This window comes from Symphalangus syndactylus, chromosome 19 (assembly GCF_028878055.3).
Source record: "Symphalangus syndactylus isolate Jambi chromosome 19, NHGRI_mSymSyn1-v2.1_pri, whole genome shotgun sequence".
NCBI classification, from domain to species: Eukaryota; Metazoa; Chordata; class Mammalia; order Primates; family Hylobatidae; genus Symphalangus; species Symphalangus syndactylus.
The window spans coordinates 87,850,933-87,863,101 of NC_072434.2; the positions used below are offsets into that span (position 1 = coordinate 87,850,933).

A 12,169-nucleotide genomic window follows, 5' to 3' on the forward strand; every position below is an offset into this window, starting at 1 on the left:
ACATTTCTCTAATGATTAGTGATGTTAGGCATTTTTTCATATGCCTGTTGGCCACATGTATGTCTTCTTTTGGGAAGTGTCTGTCTATGTCCCTTGCCCACTTTGTAATGGAGCTTTTTTTTTTCGTAAATTTGTTTAAATTCCTTATAGATTCTGAATATTAGAACTTTGTCAGATGCATAGTTTGCAAATATTTTCTCCCATTCTGCAGAGGTCTGTTTACTTTGTTGATAGTCTCTTTTGCTGTGCAGAATCTCTTTAATTAGGTCAAGTTTTGTTTTTGTTGCAATTGCTTTTGGAGTCTTTGTCATGAAGTCTTTGCCAAGGTCTATGTCCAGAATGGTATTTCCTAGGTTATCTTATATGGTATTTTTTATAATTTTAGGTTTTACATTTAAGTCTTTAATCTATCTTGAGTTGATTTTTGTATGTGGTGTAAGGAAGGGGTCCAGTTTCCACCTTCTCTGCATATGGCTAGCCAGTTATCGCAATATCATTTATTGAAGAGGGAGTCCTTTCCCTATTGCTTCTTATTGTTGACTTTGTCAGAGATCAGATGTCTGTAACTGTGTGACATTTCTGGGCTATTTATTCTGTCCCATTGGTCTATGTGTCTGTTTTTGTACCATTACCATGCTGTTTTGGTTATTATAGCCTGCAGTATAGTTCAAACTTGGGTAATGTAATGTCTCTGGCTTTGTTCTTTTTGCTTAGTATTGCCTTGGCTATTCGGGTTCTTTTTTGGGTCTACATGGATTTAAAAATAGTGGTTTTTTTTTTTCTAATTTTGTGAAGACTGTCATTGGTAGTTTGAATAAGAATAGCACTGAATCTGTAAATTGCTGTGGGCAGTATGGCCATTTCGACAATATTGATTCTTCCTAACTATGAGCATGGAATGTTTTTCCATTTATTTGGGTCATCTCTGATTTCTTTGAGCAGTGTTACATAGTTCTCATTGTAAAGATCTTTCACTTCCCTGGTTAGCTGTATTCCTAGGTATTTTATACTTTTTGTGATTATTGTGAATAGGACTGCATTCTCGATTTTGCTCTCAGCTTAGATGTTGTTGGTGCATAGGAATCCTGATTTTTGTACATTGATTTTGTATTCTGAGATATTGCTTATGTGAATTTGTCAATTTTTGTTAAGTTGTTTATTGGATTGTAGAGCTGTTGGGCAGAGAAGATCGGGTTGTTTAGGTATATAGAACCATACTGTCTGCAAACATGGATGGTTTAACTTCAGCAAATTTTTAAAAACCTGAAATCATACCAACCACACTCCCAGACCACAGCACAATAGAAAGAGAAATCAATACTAAGAAACTCTCTCAAAACCATATAATTACATGGACATTAAACAACGTGTTCCTGAATTACTTTTAGGTAAATAATGAAATTAAGGTAGAAACCAAGAAATTCTTTGAAACGAATGAGAACAAAGATACAACATATCAGAATCTCTGGGACACAGCTAAGGCAGTGTTAAGAAGGACGTTTATGGCACTAAAGGCCCACATAAAAAGTTAGAAAGATCTCAAATTAACAATGTAACATCACAACTAGAAGAACTAGAGAAACAAGAGCAAAGCAACCCCAAAGCTAGCAGAAGACAAGAAATAACCAAAATCAGAGCAGAATTGAGGGAAACTGAAATGCAGAAAAAGTACAAAAGATGAACAAATCCAGGAGTTGGTTTTTTGAAAGAATTAACAAAAAAGACTGCTAGCTAGAATAACTGAAACAGAGATATGATCCGAATAAACACAATCAGAAATGACAAAGGGGACATTACTACTCTTCAATTTTCTTGAGTAGCCTAAGCTTGGTGTTCTATTTCTTTTAACTTATACTTGAATTAAAAATAAAAAAAGAACTAGTTTAAGCATTAAGAATAGAAAATAAGATAACCAAGTCTAATGGATGTTAACATTGTACTATATGTATTTTCAAACATCTGTTTTTTTCAGATGTAAAACAGTTACTGCTAAATACCTATTTCTTCCTACTCATTAATGTTCAACCATTCTATCTTTCTCTCTCTCTCTATCTTTTGAGACAAGGCCTCGTTCTGTCACCCAAGCTTGGAGAGCAGTAGAGTGATCACGGCTCATTGCAGCCTTGATCTCCTGGGCTCAACTGATCCTCTCACCTCAGCCTCCTGAGTAGCTGAGACTACAGTCATGCACCACCATGCCTGGCTAATTTTTTGTTATTTTTGGTAAAGGTGGGGTTTTGCCATTGGTCTTGAACTCCTGAGCTCAAGGAATCCTCCTACCTTGGCCTCCCAAAATGCTGGGATCACAGGAATGAGTTACTGCACCTGGAAATGTTCACCATTTTAACCTGTGAGAATGGCAATCATGTATGATTCAAGCGAATATTGTCCTGAAGTTACTTCATATCATTTGCATGAAAGTTTTTATACTTTTCTCCCATATATATATTTGGTCATAAATACAATGCTTTTTATGGTGCATTTTCAGTTTTCGTAGTATGGTGTTCTGTAAATATCCTCAGTAATTTGTTTTTCTGTGTTTGTTTTTTGAGATTTATCAATATTGATACTTATAAATTTGAGTTACTCTTTTTTTATTCTTGAATAGTATTCTACCATAAGAAAAAACTGCACTGAATCTGTATTATCATTTTGAGCACTCTCATCTTAAATTAAATATCCAATATATAAACATGAAATGTCTTTCCATTTATTTATGTCTTCTTTCATTTCTTTCAGCAATGTTTCGTAGTCGGCAGTGTATAAGTCTTGTGCCTCCTTGGTTAAATTTATTCCCAAGACATTTTTTGATGCTATTTTAAATGAAATTGATCTTCTTAAGTTCCTTTTTACATTGTTGATAGCTAGTATATAGAAATACAATGTACTTCTAGCTTGCTTTTGCATCCTGCAACGTTACTGAATGTATTAGTTCTAAGAGAGCACAAGTGTGGCATGTATGTGTGTATGTTTTAGGGTTTTCTACATATAAGATCATGTCACATATTAGTAGGGGTAGTTTTATTTCTTCCTTGCAAATTTGATTGCTTTTTATTTCTCTTATTTAACTCCTCTGGCTACAGCTTCCAGTGTCACGTTAAGAGAAGTGTTGAAAATGGGTATCTTTGTTTTCTTCCTTATCTCAGGGGAAAAACTTTCAGTCTTTCACCATTGAATACAACGTGAGCTGAGGGTTTTCCAAACCATAGAAATGATCCCTTAAAGGACAGTCTTTCCAAGAATTTTTCATATATGACCCTTATCATGTTGCGGCAGTTTCCTTCTATTCCTAGTTTTTTTTTAGTGTTTTTATCATAAAGGAGCGAATTTTGTCAAATGCTGCCAATCAGTTGAAATGATCATGCAGGTTTTCTCCTTCATTCTATTAATGTGGGACATTACACTGATTAATTTTTATATGTTGAACACCCTTGCATTCCTGGAATAAATCTAATTGGTGAAGGTGTACAATCCTTTAACTATACTGCTGAGTGGTTTGCTGGTATTGTTAAGAAATTTTGCATCTGTATTCATTAGGGACATTGGTCTGTGGTTTTCTTTTCTTACAATGCCTCTGGTTTTGACATCAGGATAATGCTCCCTTCATAGAGCAAGTGAGAGAGTGTTCACTCCTCTTCAAATTTTTGGAAGAGTTTGAGAAGGACTGGCATTAATTTTTCTTTAAGTGTTGGGTAGACTTCCCCAGTAAAGCCATCTGGCCCTGGGCTTTTCTTTGCTGGTAGGTTTGTGATTAGTGATTTGATTTCTTTAAGAGTTACGGGGTCTATTTGGATTTTCAATTTATTCTTAAGTCATTTTGGTGATCTGTGTGTTTCCAGGAATGTGCCCATTTCATCTAGGTTACTCAACTTGGTGGCATACAGTTCTTCAGAGTATCATCTTATAACCCTTTCTATTTCTCTAAAGTCAGGAGTAATATCCTTTTTTCATTTCTGATTCAATATTTCATTTTTCTCTTTTTCCTCCTTAGTCAATCCATTTAAAGTTTTGTCAGTTTTGCTGATGTTTCAAATAACCAACTTTTGGTTTTGGTCATTATTCTCTATTGCTTTTCAATTATCGATTTCATTTATTTCCGTTGTAATCTTTACACCAATAAATTGGTTAACCAAAATAATGAAGAGGTAAAACTACCAAAAAGATATAACAATACTACAATTTGGGTGCATCTAAACATGGAACTAAAAAAATGTCAAAACTGATAGAACTATAAACAGAAATAGTCAACACCATAATTATAGTTGAAGGTTTCACTTCTCTCTTAGTAACTGATAAAAGCAAGTCATTAAACTATCAGTAAGGATGCAGAAGACTTAACACTATTAACCAACCAATTCTATCACTGACATTTACAGAATATTCTACACAAGAACAAAGTACCCATGGCAATTGTACTATTTGTGAAATGATATGGTGCTATTTAAAAGAGGACTTGAATTAGTTACAAATGTATACTTCAAACTCAAGGGCTGGCAGTTAAAAAAAGTTAAAAAAGTATAATTTATTCAATTAATACGTTATGAGAAGGAAAAATGTTGCCTTACACAATGCTCAATTAAACCAGAGAAGGCAGAATAAAAATGGGACACACACACACACACACACACACATAAAGAAACAGCAAGGGCAATGAATAAAAAACTGTAAGAAGGCCGGGCACAGTGACTCATGCCTGTAATCCCAGTACTTTGGGAGGCCGAGGCGAGCAGATCACGACTTCAGGAGATCGAGACCATCCTGGCTAACATGGTGAAACCCCATCTCTACTAAAAATACAAAAAATTAGCCAGGCGTGGTGGTGGGCACCTGTAGTCCCAGGTACTCAGGAGGCTGAGGCAGGAGAATGGTGTGAACCCAGGAGGCGGAGCTTGCAGTGAGCCCAGATCGTGCCACTGCACTCCAGCCTGGGCAACAGAGCGAGACTCCATCTCAAAAAAAAAAAAAAAAAATCGTAAGAAATATGGTAGATATTAATCCAACTGTATCAATTATCATTTTTAATGGCAGTGGTCTAAAGACATCAGCTAAAAGACAGAGACTGTCAGAGTAGATAAAAAAAAACAAGATCTAACTATATGGTCTACAAGAAACCCACTTTAAATATAAAGACACTGACAGATTAAAAGTAAAGGGATGGAAAAACATAGGCATGCTCACAGTAATTTAAGGAAAGTGGGAGGAGCTATATTAATTTAAGACAAAGTAGGGCAAGGAAAACCATCAGAGATAAAGAGAGGCATTACATAATGATACCTAGGCCAATTCTCCAAAAAAAACATAACAGTCCTTAATGTGTATGTGTCTAGCAACAGAATCAAAATACGTGAGGCAAAAATTGATAGAACTGGAAGGAGAAACAGATGACTCTACTATTATAGCTGGACACATCAACATGTCCCCCCAGTCAGTTAAGAACATAACTGAACTAAACAGCACCATCAATCAGCTGGATTTAATATCAACATTATGGAATATTTTATCCAAGAAAAGCAGAATATCTAACTCTTCTCTTGTCACACAGAACATTCATCATGACAGACCATGTTCTGGGCCATAAAGTGCACCTTTAACAAATTTTAAAAATCATATAAAAGTATGCTCTCAGACACAATGAAATTAAACTGGAAATCAGTAACAGAAAGATAGCTGGTAAGCTCCAAAATACCTGTAGACTAAACAACACATTTCTAAACAACACACACACTAAATAATTCAATAAAACTTAAAACTATTTGTAACTAAATGAGAATAAAACATCAAAATTTGTGACACATAGTTAAAATAATGCTTAGAGGAAAATTTATAGCATTGAATGCACAAATTAGAAAAGATAGAAAACAAAAAATCTAAGCTTTCAGGTTAGAAAATTAGAAAAAGAGCAAATTAAATCCAAAGTAAGGAGAAGAAAAGATATAATTAAAATTAGAGCAGAAATCAATGAAACGGAGAATAGAAAATCAATGGAGAAAAACTAACAAAAGCAAAAGCCAGATCTTTGTAAATATCAATGAACTGATAAACCTCTAGACATGTTAAATAAGTGTATTTCTATCAGCTCCCTTGCATTAAAATTCTAAAATATATTTTAAAAATTTCAATAGCTTTAGGGGTACAGTGGTTTTTGGTTACATGGATGAATTGTATAATGGTCAACTCTGGGCTTTAGTGTACCCATCACCCAAATAGTGTACGTTGTACCCAACAGGTGACCTTCATCCTTCACCTCCCTCTTCCATCGTCCCCTCACTCTGAGTCTCCAGTGTCCACTCTACTACTCTGTAGACCTCTGCATACCCACAGCTTAGCTCCAGCTTCTAAGTGAGAACATGCAGTATTTGATTTTCTGTTCCTGAGTTACCTCACTTAGGATAACGGCCTTCAGTTCCATCTAAGTGCTGCAAAATACATTATTTTGTTCTTTTTTATGGCTAGTGATATTCCAAGGTGTGTTTGCGTGTGTGCACATCCCATTTACTTTACCCACTCATTGGCTGATGAGGACTTAGGTTGATTCCCTATCTTTGCAATTGTGAATTGTGCTGCAATAAACATATGAGTATATGTATCCTTTTGTATAGAATGACTTCCTTTCCTTTGTGTAGATACCTACTAGTGGAATTCCTGGATCGAATGGTACATCTACTAGTAGTTCTTTGAGAAATCTCCATACTGTTTTCCATAGAGGTTATACTAATTTACATTCCCACCAACAACATGTAAGCATTCCCTTTTTACCGTATCTACATTAACATCTGTTGTTTTTTGACTTTTTAAAAATGAACATTCTGATTGGGGTAAAATGGTATCTCACTGTGGTTTTATTTTGTAGTTTCCTGACGATTTGTGATGTTGAACATTTTTTTCCTATGTTTGTTGGCCATTTGCATATGTTTTCAAGAAATGTGTATTCACGTTGTTTGCCCAGTTTTTAATGGAATTATTTGACTTTTTTCTTGCTGATTTGAGTTCTTTATAGATTCTGGGTATTAGTCCTTTTTCAGAAGTAAAGTTTGCAAATATTTCCTCCCCATCTGTAGGCTGTCTATTTACTTTGTTGATGATTTCTTTTGCTGTGCAGAAATGTGTGAGTTTAATTAAGCCCCATTTATTTATTTTTGTTTTTACTGTATTTGCCTTTAGGGACTTAAGTCACAAATTCTTTGCCCAGGTCAATCTCTGGAAGAATTTTTCGTAAGTTTTCTTCTAGAATTTTTTATGGTTTCAGGTCTTACATTTATGTCTCCAATCCATCTTGAGTTAATTCTTGCATTTTTAATAGTGTTTGTTTTGTGCATGTAGATGCTGTTACTTGGTGCAAATAAACATGTTTCGTCATTTATGCTACAAATGATCTACTTATCACATTTAATATCTGAAATCTACTTAGCCCCAAATTATTATTGTTGCCTCGGTTTACTTTTTGTGTCATTTGATGATTAAGCTTCTCCTCATTGTTATTTTTTCCAGTTTGCTGTGTAATTTTATTCTAGGTGAGATTTTTTTGCAAGGAACATCTAGTTATATTTCCTAACCCAATTTGAAGGCTTTTAAAGCTTTAACTGTATACATTTTATGCCAGAAATAACACTGGTTTTGACAGCTGTTTGTGTTTTTATATCCTAAGTACAATGCCTCATGATAAAAAGAAGACACTAATTATAAGGTTTAGCCATCAGAATGTCTAGCAGATATTTGGAACACATCTTTCTTTGACCCACAGTTTAAAAGTGGGCCATTATTTGAGTGTGATAAGGGAAATATCAAATAGAAACCTATTTTCAGCCTTTCATCTCTCTTCCACTGGTGCATCTGTTCTACTCCTCTGGCTTTGCTTCACTTGTAAAAGCAGTAGCTTATAATCATTAACCTCTGCGTAACTGCCATCAATCACCAAGCTCTTCAGGCTGAATATCTCAACCAGAAAGTAGAAAGTCACAACTCAGAAAAGTTCCACATCAACTCTGGAATGATGCTTCACAAATGATCTTGATATACCTTGCAAAAATGTATCCTCAAACCAACTTCCATTATTGACCATGAATATTTTCCAGCACTCAATCCTAAACTTCCACATTCTCACTGCTTCCCTCCCTCCTGACTTCCCTTTCAAATCTTCTCTTCCCTCTCTCCTATCCATTTCCTTAGCCCTCTCCTCCTTAATCATTTCCACAGCTCTAATTAAACTCTGAATTTCTAGACATATTTATTTCCATTTTCACTTCCAAAAGTTAGTGCTATATTTCTAGCCATTAGACAATTCTATCTGAAATTAATTACCAAAACCAGCTATAATCCTCTTCCTAAACTTTCTCCCAGTATTTTCCCCAGTATTGTCAGACTAAAATAAGAGTCCTCAATTTCTTGATAATTTCTATGGAATTCACACTTCCTTTCCCTTTGTTGCCTATGTTCTGCTATAGTAAGGGCTCTGTCACTTAACACTGTATTACTGCAGTAGTCTCTTAACGAGATTCCCTTTTCCAGACTCTTCTCCCTAAGAGTCTATTCCAACAAAACTTGAAAAAAATCCAATTACTGTGTGTCATTTCCTTATTTCAGCATCTACAGTTCTGGTAAGTGGATCAAGCAAACATACGAGGTCAACTTTAAAGAAGCCGCACTGTATTCACAGGCCACCTGTCTGCTGTTTACATCCAGATTCTATCCACCACAGATTCCCAGTTCCTCCAGTCAGCATATCTTCATGCACTTCTCTTACTACTTTTTTTTCTCATATTGTTTTCCCATTCTGAAAGGTCACATTTCCTTCATTTCCCAATCCTGTATTCCTTCAAACACATTTTTCCATGAATTTTTCCAAACCCAGGGAGGTGGAAGTGGAGTTTAAAGGAGCCTTATAATAAAGAAAAACAATCAAGAAAACAATTATGGCAGGTAGAAGCATAGTCTACATAAAGGAATGGAGAGTGCTAATAATGGTTAATGTGTAGCATTTTCAACCACTTTAAAATATAATTATCTAAAGCAAAATCTAATTACCATTACCATGTATTGTGGTGTTTATTAACATACGTGAAAGTAAACTGTAAGAAAATAATAGCCTAAAGAATAGATGGAGGAAATAGAAATATGCTGTTGTATGAAAATTGGTTATGACTCAAGGTAGACTAAGTTAAACATGTGTACTGCAAACTCTAGAAACAACCTCCAAACAATAAAACAAACATACAAGAAGACAATAGCAGTGATAAAATGGAACCATAAAATATTCAACAAATCCAAAAGAAGGCAGACAAAGAGAAAAAAAGGAACAAAGAAAAAAATGAACAGCAAGATGGTATATTTAAACCAAACTATATCATTAAGTGCATTAAATGAAAATGGGCTACCCATTACATAAAGTCATATTTTCTAATGAATAAGAAAAAAACCAGAATCAACTATATGCTGTCTAAAAGAATATCCACTTAAATGTAATTGGCATAGGTTAAAGGTATAATGATGGGAAAAGATATATTACACAAAAGCAAAAGAAAGGTGGAGTACTTATATTAATATCAGATGAAGTAGATTTCAAAACAAATATTGCTGCCATCTATACAGAAGAACATTTCCTAATGGTAAGGAGGTAAAGATGAGTGCAGTGATGTATGCCTGCAATCCCAGCTACTCAAAAGGCTGAGTGAGGCAAGGGGATTGCTTGAGCCCAGGAATTAAATCCAGCCTGGACAAAATAGCAAGACCCCATCTCTTAAATAAAAAGAAAAAGAAAAAAAGATGAGGTAAATTCACCAAGAAAACAATCCTTAATCTAAATATGTATGCAACTAACAATGAGGCTTCAAAATACATAAGGCAAAACCTAAAAGATAAAGTCCATGATCATAGTTGACGATTATCAACAATATTTTTCAGAAACCAATAGAACAAGTAGGCAGAAAATCAGTAACAATATAGAAGACATGAACAATACTACTAGCTGTCTTGACCTAATGCACACTGGTAGAACAATTTATGCAATAAAAGCAGAATACAGTTGACCCTTGAACAACATGAGTTTGAACTGCATGGGCCCAGGTACACCCGGATTTTCTTCTGCATCTGCCACCTCTTGAGACAGCCAAGTCCAATCCCTCCTCTTCCTCAGCCTACTCAACATGAAGACAGTGAGGAGGAAGACCTTTACGATAATCCACTTCCACTTCATAAATAGTAAATATATTTTCTCTTCCTTATGATTTTATTAATATTTCCTTTCCTGTAGCTTACTATATTATAAAAATACAGTACATAATACAAATAACATACAAAATATGTGTTAATCAACTGTTCATTAAGGCTTCTGGTCAACAGTGGGCTACTAGTAGTTAAGTTTCTGGGGAGTCAAAAGTTACTGGGTTTTTGAGCATGGTGCCCCTAACTCCCGCATTGTTCAAGGGTCAATGTATAGATTCTTTCAAGTGTATAAAGAACATACAGCAACATAAGCCATTTTCTGGGCCATAAAACAAATCTTTTAAAGTGTAAAACAATTAAAATCATATCAAATATGTTCTCCAACCACAAGAGAATTAAGCTAGGAACCAGTAACAGAAAGACACCTGAAAAATCCATATATTTGGAAATTAATCAACACACAAATAACCCTTAAGAAGGAATCACAAGGGGAATTAAAACTCTTTTGAAATAAAAGCACAGCACATCAAAATGTGCAAAGCATGACTAACAGTCCTTAGAGAGAAACTTAACTTAGATGACAAATTCCTTGAAAGACACAAAGAGCAAAATTCATCTGAGTAACAACAGATAACCACAACAGCCCTGTAACTATTAAATAAATTGAATTCACAGTGAAAAACTTACCAACAAAGACAAAACTCCAGGTCTAGGGAGAGCTTCACTGGTAAATCCACCAAATATTTCATTAATAAATAATACAAATCTCATACAAACAATTCAATAAAATTAAAGAGAAAGGAAGAGTACTTCCTCTTTTGCTTTTAAAAAGCAAACATGATCCTAAAGTGAAAATTATACAAAGACATTTTAGGAAAAGAAGATGACATAGTAATATCACTCAGGATTTCAGGATGCAAATATCCTTAGAAATACAATGTACCAACGCTAGCAATATATAGTAACACATCATGTACAAGTGGTTTCTTCAACAGGAATGCAATGTTCACTCAACTTTGGAAAATCAATGTTAATTCACCATTTTAATAGAACATAAAAGAGAAAAGCCATATGATCATTGCAGTAAGTGCAGAAAAAGCTTTAATAAAATTTAATAACCATTCATGATTTTAAAAACTCTCAGTAACCTAGGACTAGAACTTCCTCAATCTGATAAAGGAGGCGTAAAACACCTATATTATAACATCATGTTTTTACAACATATTCAAATAATTCTGGGCTTAGAGAAGACTTATAAAAATATAGTACACATAGTTACCATATGCCCTTTACCCACTTTCCTCTAATGTTAGTATCTTATATAGCCATAGTATGAATGTCGAAACAAAAAAATTAACATCAGTGCAATACTATTAACTAAACTACCAACTTTATTTCGATTTCACCAGTTTTTCTACCAATGCCCTTACCTAGTCCAGGACCCAACCCAGGATCCCACATTGCAGTTAAGCCATCATGTCACTTTAGTCTCTCCAATCTATGAGAGTTCCATCATCATTCTTTGTCTATCATGAGGCTGACACTTTTAAAGTTATCAGGCCAGGTACTTTGAGGAAAGTCCTTCCATGTAAGTTCTTCAGGTTTCCTCATGATTATATTGAGGTTATGCATCTTGGAGGAGAGCACTTCAAAAGTGCTGTGCCCTTCTCAGAGCACCTTATCATGGGTTCCATGAAGTCAACATCTTACTGGTGATGTTAACCGTGATCACTTGGTTAAAACTGTGTTTTCCAGATCTCTCCACTGTAAAGTTAGTCATTTTACCTTTGTAAATGATAAATGTTCACAGGGAGATATCTTGAGAGTATGGAAATATCCTCTTTCCTAAACTTTAGCTTACTAATTTTAGCATTTATAGGTGAATTCTGAATGAGCAATTTTCACTCTGGAGTTCTAATGGTGATTTTCTACTTTCCTCACCTCTTTTACATTAATTGGAATTCATCTGTAAGGAAGACATGTCCCTCTCAACACTTTATTTATTTAGACA

At 34.7% G+C, this 12,169-nt stretch overlaps 1 protein-coding gene across 7 annotated transcripts in view; it reads right to left on the reverse strand.

Annotated features, from left to right (window-relative positions):
• Window positions 1-12,169, reverse strand: part of AKT3 (AKT serine/threonine kinase 3) — a 370,924-nt gene that overhangs the window by 29,716 nt on the left and 329,039 nt on the right. The window lies entirely within an intron of this gene.